Source organism: Chamaea fasciata, unplaced genomic scaffold (genome assembly GCF_029207755.1).
Source record: "Chamaea fasciata isolate MVZ Bird 193981 ecotype frontalis unplaced genomic scaffold, bChaFas1.0.hap1 SCAF_2, whole genome shotgun sequence".
NCBI classification, from domain to species: Eukaryota; Metazoa; Chordata; class Aves; order Passeriformes; family Sylviidae; genus Chamaea; species Chamaea fasciata.
In genome coordinates, this window is record NW_027094087.1 from 6,886,371 (window position 1) to 6,897,250 (window position 10,880).

Genomic DNA, 10,880 nt, shown 5'->3' on the forward strand with positions numbered 1-10,880 from the left:
CTATCTGGAACACATTAGCTAAAAAATAAATTGTTTTTGAAAACCATGTGGGCAGCAGACAATTTATTTAGGAGGCACATTCAAATAGCAGGAGAAAGGGAAAAAGTAATACTAAAATAAGGAACATGTACTGGTTTAGAAACAGCCAAGTCCGCCACAGTTTCACATGCAATTTTGAACAGTACAACAATATGTGTAAACACCATTGCTTTTGGTTTCCATACCAAAACAATTTACCCGAAGTCCATAGGAGGCCTAGCTCCTCGGGACACTAAAGCTGGTGCTTTGTTTTAAATGTGTGGTTAATCCAAGCTGGTGAGGGTGGAGAATGCTCGGGGTTGTACGGGGCCCCAGCCCTGGCTGCTCAGAGCCCAGGATGTCTCCAGCAGAGAAGCCCTCATGGCTTTAGGCTCAGTGGGTTTCAGTGGATCCCAGGCAGGTCAGCATGCAGAGGAAAGTCACTTCTCTGAGGATGGAGTTTTCAGGGCAGGGAAGGTCTTCAATGCCCGTGGCACCACGGTGGTTTGCACTGAGCTCACTTGGGCAGGTGTGTCTCGCATTTTGGGACTGTCCTCCCCAGTTCTCTCTCAGTGCTCTCCTGCTGTGGTCTTTGCACTCGGTGCTGATGCTGTTCCCTGGATCTAGGGTGTCTGGCGTGGGGACTGCAAGAGCAGGAGAGCCATGGAGGTGCTCTGCATGCTTTGAGTGGCTGGATACATGGATAAATGCTTTATTAATTCATGGGGACCGGGGAGGCAGGAGAGCAGTGGCACCAAGCACCTGCTCTGCTGTGTCTTGTTTGTTCCCCGCTTCTCTTCAGGGCTGAGCTCTTTCCTGCCAACATCCCTCCACCGAAATTAACAGATCCAACTCTCAGATATCTCGTGGGACCCACAGGAGATGTAGGGCCATGCCTATGTGCACAGTGGACTGGTTTAATTGGGGAGAAGTAGCTCTGAGTTCCACAACTGGTGTGAGGACTAGATTCCTCTTTGGCCTGACCTTATTTGAACGTGTAGCTACATCCAGGAAGACCCGAGCAGAAAACAAGTTCCTAGAGCAGAACTCAGCATTGCAGCATCTCTTCTGGTATGTGGCTCCTTATTCAGCCTGTTGTAGGCAGCTCTGAGTTCACTGCTGAATTCTCACCACATCCTGAGGGCTCAGATGGCTTATGCTGACATCTAGGCAAGTGAGATTGTTCCTCTTGCTTTAACAGAATGGAAAAAAAACAAACAAACAAACAAAAACCAGAAAACACCAAAACTTAAACCTTTAACACAAAACTTTTAAATCAATGCTCAAAAATCATAGAAAAGAGCATTTCAGATATATGTTTAGCAATTCTTTTTCTGTTTCCTGGTATTTTGTTTTGGCTACCATTGAAATGATACATTTGGTTTTTTTCAGAGCTGTAGCACTGTCCCTGCACCCCCCTCCCCACCCCCTGCATTTTCCAGTACTTATCTTTCATCTGTAAAGAAGTTATGGTAGAGAATAATGACATTTGTATTCTTGCATTGTTCTAACTTTAAGCAACAAGGTGCACAGTTGCATTCAGTTCAATTGATCAAACCAGATGGGCACAAAATATTTGTGGGGTTTTTTTTTCTAAAAAGGCCTGCTACTATTTGTGCTGATATTTGTTCCCCGTTTATGCTGATCGGTGCATCTTTTGCCTTCAAGGATGCCATTAGTAATTCTCCTTTGTGTTCAAAAGCAGGGATCCATTGTGCAGCACTTGGAGAGCCACTCGGATGCAGGTAAAGAATATAACAGCTTGAGCAAGTGCTAATTAGAACCAATTAAAGTTAATTGACCTCCTTTGGCAGTAAAATGCATAATAGAACTTGCTCTGTCCTTGCAAAATGGAGATCTTGCCTCTGAGCATAAGAGTGAAGCAGGGTTTCCTGTAGCAGCCCGTAGTAATTATGTGGGTATAACAACCAGGAAGCTGCTTGCTACAATTTGTTCTAATAACTGAGCTCTACTGTATCAGGGCAGCACAATAAAAGTGAGATTTCTGCTCCAGTCTATTTAAGAACCTAATTTTTACAGAGCAAATGAGCTTCCCAAGATACCGATACTAATCTCTAGCAATGAGTTGGCAGAAAAATAGAGTCCCTTTTATAGGTAAGTAATGGTGTGAGCATAAAAAAAAAAAAAAAGGCAGTTTCACACCTGCTGGTTGGAAATAGCCCTGATGCTCAGAGGTTGCATCTATCCTGGGCAGTGAGAGAGGCTCTGGCAGGCCTGCACTGCTTCTTTGTCTGGGTGAAGGGACTGCCCGCAGGTCAGTGGGGCTCCCTGCTGAACCTTGCCATGAGGTTGCCTTCTGCAGACTTCTGTTGGAAAAGGGGCACTGGCATCCATCCAGCTGAGGTTTGTGCTGCTGCAGGACTGCACCACTGCCAGGGGCAAATCTGTGGACATGGTCAGAGGAACCCAAATTAAAGGAGAGAAAGAGCAGAGGAAAGAATGAAGGGTAGGAAATGCAAAATTGTGTGAATTCAAAAGCATCAGTGGTGGGTGCAAAACTGTACGTCGCTGTGAAAAGTTGAAAAGCCATTTTTATTAGTAAACCAGAATTGATCCAGTTTCCATGACCATGCTTTGATGACTTTTTGCTTGGCAGGAACTGAATGCGACTGATTTTGCTGCTAACTTGGCCTTACTATGAACAGCAATAAAGGTGTTAGTCAGGTGGGGACTTTGATGTGACCAGTAACATCACTCTCCCTTCAGGGAATGTTCTGTGCTGGCTTGTTAATGAATTTCTTTCCTAATGAGTATCATTAAAAACCCTTTGATTAGCTATTTGTGTGAACGCCCTTCCTTTTTCCTCCAAGCTGCTACTTGCACCGAGCGGCAGCAGGATTTTGCCCTAGGCAGAAAGCGTGCAGCTCTATTCCTCACCTCATGAATACAAGTCTGAGGCAAACAAGAGCAGGAAAGAGAGTGAAAAGGAAAATAAGGAAAAACAAACAAACAAAAAAAAAACAACGACCTCACAGATGAGTTGAAGTTATTTTCTACACATGTACAACCTGAGCAGGCACCAGCATTCAGATGGGACTGTCATTAGGGGAAATGAAGAGCAATAGGTGGTGATGTTGAAGCATGCAACAATAATTTACATACACCTCGAGTGCCAACAGGCAGAGAAACAAATAAAGCTATAACCCGGGGAAAGGGAATGCCAGAGAATAAATGGACCGCAACGAGCAAACAAAAAATGCCATGTCATAAAATGTAGCAAAAAGCCTGGAAAACAAAATTAAAAACAAAACAGAGCATTTCAGATCCAAGGCACCTTAATGAGATATTGATGGCACAGAAATTGCCTACTCCTATGCAAGACAAAAGAAGACTGAGAAACACAAAAACAATTAGGAAAGAGATTTGGCCATCTAAGGTTTAATAGAAAGAGATGTGGCATAGCAGAGTACAATTAATCACCAGTTGCCTGAAACACTTTCCCAAGCTACTGCAGACCTGTCTCCCCTGCTCCCAATCTTAAAATTACAGTCACCCAATCCAGTTTGTATTTAAAATAAACATCCGCCATTCCTTTCCCAGTCCCTCAAACCTCCGAATGAATTGCAGACACTGATAAATAAGTATTTTGTATTTACTCTGGTGTCACAGACTTCAAACTACCTTCAGTCTACCCACCCCCTTCTTCCTTCTCTTTTCCCACCAGGCATAAACTTCATCTGCATATTTTCAACCTTGTTGTTAGACATATAATGAGGCTTTTCTATTTTTGTCCTTCTTTGCCCAGAAAGCTGTCTTAGCCACGTCACACTCAGGGATGTATAAAAGTTCACTTCATATTAGAGCTCTGTGGAATGTGAGGCTTAAGTTTAAACTAGGTCACTGGGTGCCTTTAGAGCATTTGTAACTAAGGGAGAGTCACTGATGGATGAGTCCTGATTTGAGTGGCTCAGCCCTGTATTCAGAGCCTGAGAAATCCAGGGGAATGGTCACAGTTGCAGAAAGATTTCGGCCGTATGTCACAACCCGTGTCTGCTGTGCCACACGTGATTCCCTGCATTAGAGCAAGCACAGAAATGCACCTTAAGAGAGTTGGAACAGTAAGTCACTCTGAACAGTGGTGACCTGCCAGTAGATCACGGGTCTGGTGAAGTCTGTGGGAAAATTTTAGTCTTTCCTTTAATCGAGATGGAGGATCAGTTTCCATCATGTATGAGCAGATTTTTGCCCATCAATGGACTGCCTTTCTACTCTGCACTTTGCAGCCCTGGGACATTCAAACACATTCTGATTTTCCCTACACGAACGTTTGGGTACATTAAAACCCTGTTTCCAAACATAGGGCTTTGAATTTCCTTCTGTCATAGCTCACATATTTTAGATCTTTTGAGGGCTACCCAAACCCCAAGTGTTTTCACAAACACTTATCACTACGAATATTCGAAGAATAACCGTTTTTATATTTTCATATACTTTGCAGTCTCCTCCAGACCCATGAAAGAGAACAGATATGAATTTCAGCTTTCGATTGCTGATATGTTACACTTCTGGTTTCGTGGAGGGCTTTAGGAGGCAGGATTTTCATAGAAACTGATGTCAATTAGTTAATTGCAAACTTAACAGTAAAAGTACTAGACCTCTGAGATCTGGTAAGTACCCTTGTACTCTAGCTGAGAGTAAAAACCTTTCAGTACTTGTACAACTACTTTTTGCTTAATTAATTGGGTCATAGAATTACAGCATTTGGTAATATTTCTAGTAGAGTTTTGTGGGTGAAGAAAGTTTACTTTGTAACTGAGTTGCTCTGATCAGAAGCTCCCACTTGGACCAATGTATGGAATTTTGTGGGACAAATGAATCTCACATGCCTTTATAGCAGCAGCAGTGCTCTTGAGGGAAAAAAAGAAAAAAAGAAAAAAAAAAAAGAAAAAAAAAAGAAAAAAAAAAGAAAAAAGTAAAAAAGAAAAAAAGTAAAATCCAGGTAAACCCAGCTCCCTTTAGTAAATACGTCATAAGCCAGGAAATGTTAGTTTTGGCAGGGATGTCTTTGTGCCTGCCCTGGCACTTCACTGGTGACACTCAGAGCTGAAGCAGCCATGGGAGTGGAGAGCAGGGAGAAGAAAAGGAAAGTGAGGGGAGAATAAAAGTTCATGCAGTATTTCAACAACAGCTTTCAGGACAAAAAATACTTCTTTATTTTTCCTAGACAGTTCTGTAGCACATTATGGATCTAGTACACAGAAATTCTCCTTTTGCCCACAGCCCATTCTCTTTCTTTAAATTTGGATGAATTTAAATACTTGCTCAGAAAAGAAAAAATTCATTTTAAAAAACCCCTTATGTTAAAAACCAAAACAATGTGGGCCTGTTCTCAGTGCAGGCCTCTGACTATCAATATTAGGATGTGTCAGTTAATTGATTATCATTTGTAAACTGTTCCTAGTGCTGACATTAATAATGACAGAAAGCTCTTAATTGGTCCCAGGGAACAGAAAAAGAGACACAAATTTCTCCCCTTCTATTTTTTTTTATGGTAAATAGATGCTTTTTTTTGTCTGCTACTCAATATTTTCATTGTAGTCTTAAGGGTGTTTTGGAGCATCTTATGCTGTTCACTTTCTTAAATCCATTTATTAAACTGAACGTTGTTGAGCATGAGGCTGACATTTGGTGGTTCTCACGCAGTTTCTAATAGCTGCAGGGTGCTCATTTTTGGAAGCAGTTTTATGATGCTACAGAATGTCTTCTCTGCTTTTGCTGGCACATATCATGCCATATAGCTGGAGCTGGAGCTGTCAGGACAGCTAGTGTCTCTATTTAGCAGACCATTGTTTGTCATCGAACAGATATTCTTGGAGTTTTTTCAACTGTAGCATTGTTGCCAATGGTTAAAATATCAAAGCTTCATAAATGACTGTGCACAGGAAGATGAATCCAGCTGGCAAACTTTCTACTTTTACGATTTTTGTAGAAGTCATCAACAGGCGAGCCAATAATTTTCACTCTCTGAAGCCTTCATTATGGAGCATCTGAAACCTTGCTGTAATGTGGATGACTTTGACATTATATCTACAGTTAAGTGCTTGCACATCTAAGAGCACTCATACAATGAGAATTAAGCACCACAAAGAGCCTCTGAAAATGGAGCAACTAAATTTTCCTCTGCATTTATACAGCATACAGGTTTAGGGAAGTTCTCTCATGCTATTTACAATGTCTTTGTCAGATTCTTTTTATTTTAATTTCCAGGTATATGAAACCTGCCAAATGTCAGCACTTGTAACTATCAACTCTCAATAATGTACAAGGAATGTGAGTCATTTTGGGCACCAAAAAAAAAGTAGGTAGTGAACAATTCCATAATGAACAACTGCAAAGGAAGGACAAGTTAGCCCAAGACACTTCCTGTGTTTGTCAGATTTAATTTGAGGTTTTGTCTGTGCACTCATTCAGGAACACTTGTCACAGGTGCTCAAGACATGCAAAGAACAACTACAGTGAATAATAAGGTTATTGTGCTATAATGGTGTCATAACACCTGAAGCAGCCATGCTGTAGTTTCATCCTTCTTCAGCATTGATTTTTTTTTTTTTATTCAGAAATGAAATTGTTGCAATTTTGACCTGCTAGTGGATTCTGTGATATTGAGGAAATGTTAATAACTTTTTATTTTCTACTTCCCTGCAATAGACTCAGGTTAATTTTACTTGAGGTGTAGTCAATTATCAGCACAATCCTGGATGGCTGCACTGAAAAAAGAAACCAAAACCAGTAACAATTGGCCAGTGCTGCTAAAAGAAGCTGTATCACTTGGTTCTCTTCCTAGAACTTCTGTTAATTTTCATGTCTGTTCAGAAAGGAATTTCTTATTCAGAAAAACAAATAAAGTTTTCCTTCAGAAAAATAGTTTGATCCAAGCATTAATTCACTGCCAGACAGGGTCTGATCCTCATCCTCTCCCAGACTTTTAGCAGCATCTTACCTACAACAGTCCCAAACAATAAGTGTCATAATCAGAGTGCAATGTCTATATCTCATCCTGCTCTACAAGCCACCTGGACCTGCCTTACCCATATAATTCATTTTTCACACCACTGTTCTTAAATTAAATATTTCCTTCCATTTGGACTGTAGCATTTTAATGTGTCCTGGCTTCAGTATTCTTAATTTTCTTATCATCAGTTTTCTTTGGTTTTTTTTTTTTTTTTTTAAAGATGTGATTTTGTTCTTGGATCCCCCTCTACTTCTTTGCTGTTTCCTTAAGGAAAACCAGAGCCTAATGTTCACCCAGAGCTGGCTAATTTACAGGTTGCCTGCACCTATGTAACTGTTAAGATACTTTTTGCCACTTTTACAGGTGTATCTGGTATATGTGCAGATATGTGTCCCTTCCTTAGGTAACTCGTGTGATGTGACAAATCCTGGCCAAATAAAATTCTCACTCTGAGAAGCTTTTTCACATCTACTAGACAAGCCTATCTCCCTTTGTGATGTGTTGTATTTACCAAGTGCAACTCAGCTATGAACAGTTTCACATTTTCCAAAATTTTCCTTCAAGTCCAAAAGTTCTACCAGGAAATTCAATAAACAGCTTCAGCCTCTCTGAGTGTGCATCCACATAGCTCATCAGGGATTTGGGATGGCTTGAGTTCAACACAGCTAGTTAGGGAGAGACAGAACATGGCCAGCATCCTCACTCAGCTGTAGTCATAAATCATCATACAACCTGGCATTGACAAATTGATCTTGGCCTAGAGCATCCAAGAGCTTTGTGAGAAACCTGGCCAGGGCAGGGGCTCAAACATTAGCAGCAGGCATCCTGGGATAAGCTTTCAAACTTCTGTGGGGAGGGGGATATGTAAACAATATGCTTTGTAGGCAGATTTCCAGGAAAATCTATTGAAAATTTTAATTTCTCTTCAATTACTTTTCCTGGATTTTCCTTCCAGTTCAGTTGCTATCTTTGTTGTCCAAAGGAGCAGGAGCAAGGTGGATCTCGGGTGATAATCAGGCTTGTCTGTCAGCGCTGATAGGAGAGAAATGGCAGGCCAGTTGTGACTGAGGGCACCAAACCTGGCTGTGAAAGGGCAACCAGCTCATCAAATTTTGCTGAAAATGATGAGGCTTTGGGGTGGCAGTTCAGGCTGCTGGTAGCGGGAGAACTGTTCTAATCAGAGGCTGAGTAGCTGTCACATTTGGTAAATCTCCACAGAGATGGAAAATAAGCTGAGAATTAATGAGCTGCTAATTTCAAGACTGATGTCTCTTGAATGTCTTCTTTTTTTTTCCTGAGATTTTTTCCTTATCCCTTCTCTCTCCCTCCCCAGTCCTACCCTTTCCTTTATACAAATTCCTTATCTCCCAAGCAGCCATTGCAGCATTTTTCTCTTCGTGTGCCTGTGTGTGTACAAAAGAGCTTAACCTGAATGGTACAAGGAGGCATTTTGGTATCTTAATCTACCAGCAACTGATTGGCACAACTGGAGGGCTGGCCACAGCCCTAGTAAGCTATTCTGTGAGAAAATGCCATCGACTTTGTCCATAAGAACACATTTCTTATTAATTAGTGTTGTTGAAAAGCTGCTTTCTAAACATTTTAATGTTTCTGCTAGCTGCCAATGTCTCTCTGTTCACTTTAGCTTTCCCCCAGGTTCTTTTTTACGTCTTCCAGTCTTCTCTTTTACGGCAGTTTTTCGTTCTTTTTCTAATTTTATGGTTTTGCTTTTACCATTCGGCCTGCCCTCTACTAACCTTCTTCTCTGCTTTATCTAGGATTTCCAACTCTCATCCTACTCTCCAACACCAGCCTTCCACCACCCAATTTTCCAAGATTATTCCTTTCTCCATCTGCATTGCTAATGTGAAATTCACTACTTTAAATATGTCATTCTAATACATGAATAGCTAAATCTCTGAGCATGCACAGAGAACTAGATGTCTTCAGAAAAATGAGAATCAAATTCACTTGACTGCTAATGTGACTGATAGCCCTGTTTTATCATCTACCTGATTTCACCTTGCTACAAAACCTTAAAGGATATTTTTACACATTGTATGTAGGTGTACAACCATAGGAGAGGAATTAAGAACTTGCTGAAAACATACCAGTTCTTAAAAAAGTCTTGCAGGAAAACATCAATCTTTTTGAGGGGTGGGGGGCAGAGCATGCTGGTAATGCCTATTTCTTTTTTGTAATCTCCATGGTGCTGTTACAAAAAGATATAGAATTGCTTACAGTCCTATTGGCTGGGTAGTCTAAGATGTGAGTACACTAAAACAGTCTTCTTTTTCCTCATTAAAGTATTGTGAGTCCACTTTGACATTAAATCCATAAAACATATGGATTTGGGGAACTCTGAATCATTAATAACACAATGGCTTTTTTGTGGAATAAATATAAGGGAGAGATGAAGTGGAAATTAAATGTAATTGAAAAGGAAGTGAATTTTTGCTAAGATAATATACCTTACCAGTATGGTTTAGTCTACTGGTTTTAGGGGAGACTGAGAGGCTATCAGGGTGCTGGAAACAAGGAAGCTGGATCTCCTTCTCTTTGTCCCATGTGCCAGATCTTTCTTCTTCACTCCCACTGCCTCCCCTTCCAGATCCTGTGGGGTTTCCGCCAATTGGCGTAAGTTATAGAAATGTTTCTTCTTCTGATTTTTGCTGCTTGGATGCTGAAAGGTAAGCCTTCTTGGTGCAAAGATAAACAAAATCAATCACAGCCTAGAGATGCTGTGTTCTCATTTTCCCTTTTCCAGCATGAGATAATGGTTTCCATGTAGACTGGAACCACAAAATTGCATTGACAGTTTCTGGGGTGCTCTTGTCCTCTGGCATTGCTGGCTAGGAACACAGAGATTTCACAAGCAAATCTTCACTTCCACGAGTTATTTAAATGCTCTGCTAAAACTTTTTATATAAGCATGTAATAGGATTTTCTTTCTTTTTTTTTTTTTTTTTAACCTATTTGTTTTCTTGAGAGCTGCACTGCTGAACTTGAAGATTGGATGGATTTGTTGCTGGTATTTGTTGGTGCATCGATTGCCTTATTCCAACCCTTCTGAAAAGTCCAACATTTCAGATGTGTGTATCGCAAATTGCTGGGCAAGTGTTTTCTATTGACACCAAACTGGTGAAATGGCAGGTGAATTGTTTCACAGAGTGGATTAGAGAGTGGCAGCACTGTATGGAAGGCTGGCAGAGTTACAGAAGTAGCCAGCTGATATTCACAGCATCATTTACCAGTAACAGATGGGATCAGGTTAAACTGGATACCTCAAACTGGTTTTGGTCAAGGTTATACCATGAATGAATACCAAATCATGAAGGTAAAGGAATATTATATTACTAAAAATACTTTATTACTTATAAAAAACATGCATTATGTCTAATAGATATCTGAATAATATAACATATGAATACACCAGCATTTTCCAAAGATTCACAGATGAAGTATGCAACAAAAATTGTTGCTCTATGTTGCTCTGCTGTCAAGATTATAAATAACAAAAACATATGGAAAAGAGCCCTCACAACCAGAGTAAAATTTATATTTTGACAAAATAATGCTCCTTGAAGCAGGTTTCATCAACCAATAAAGCAATCCATGGATGTGTGAATTATAGAATTACCTATTAAATGAAAAAAATAAATACCAGACCATAATGTTTGGGGGAACATTATGTTTGGTGTCATTGTCTGATAAATCTGGTTTAAAATGTAAAAGGATTTAAAGAGATCATTACTTAGGCTAGGATTAGTAATAAATAAGCAAAAGCTTTTTTGCTAAAGCCCTAGGTGAACAATGGCACTTGAAAATGAAACACTGGCAAGATGCCCATCTCCTCTGGGAAAAGATGGGAGAGCCAGCAGTTCCTCTT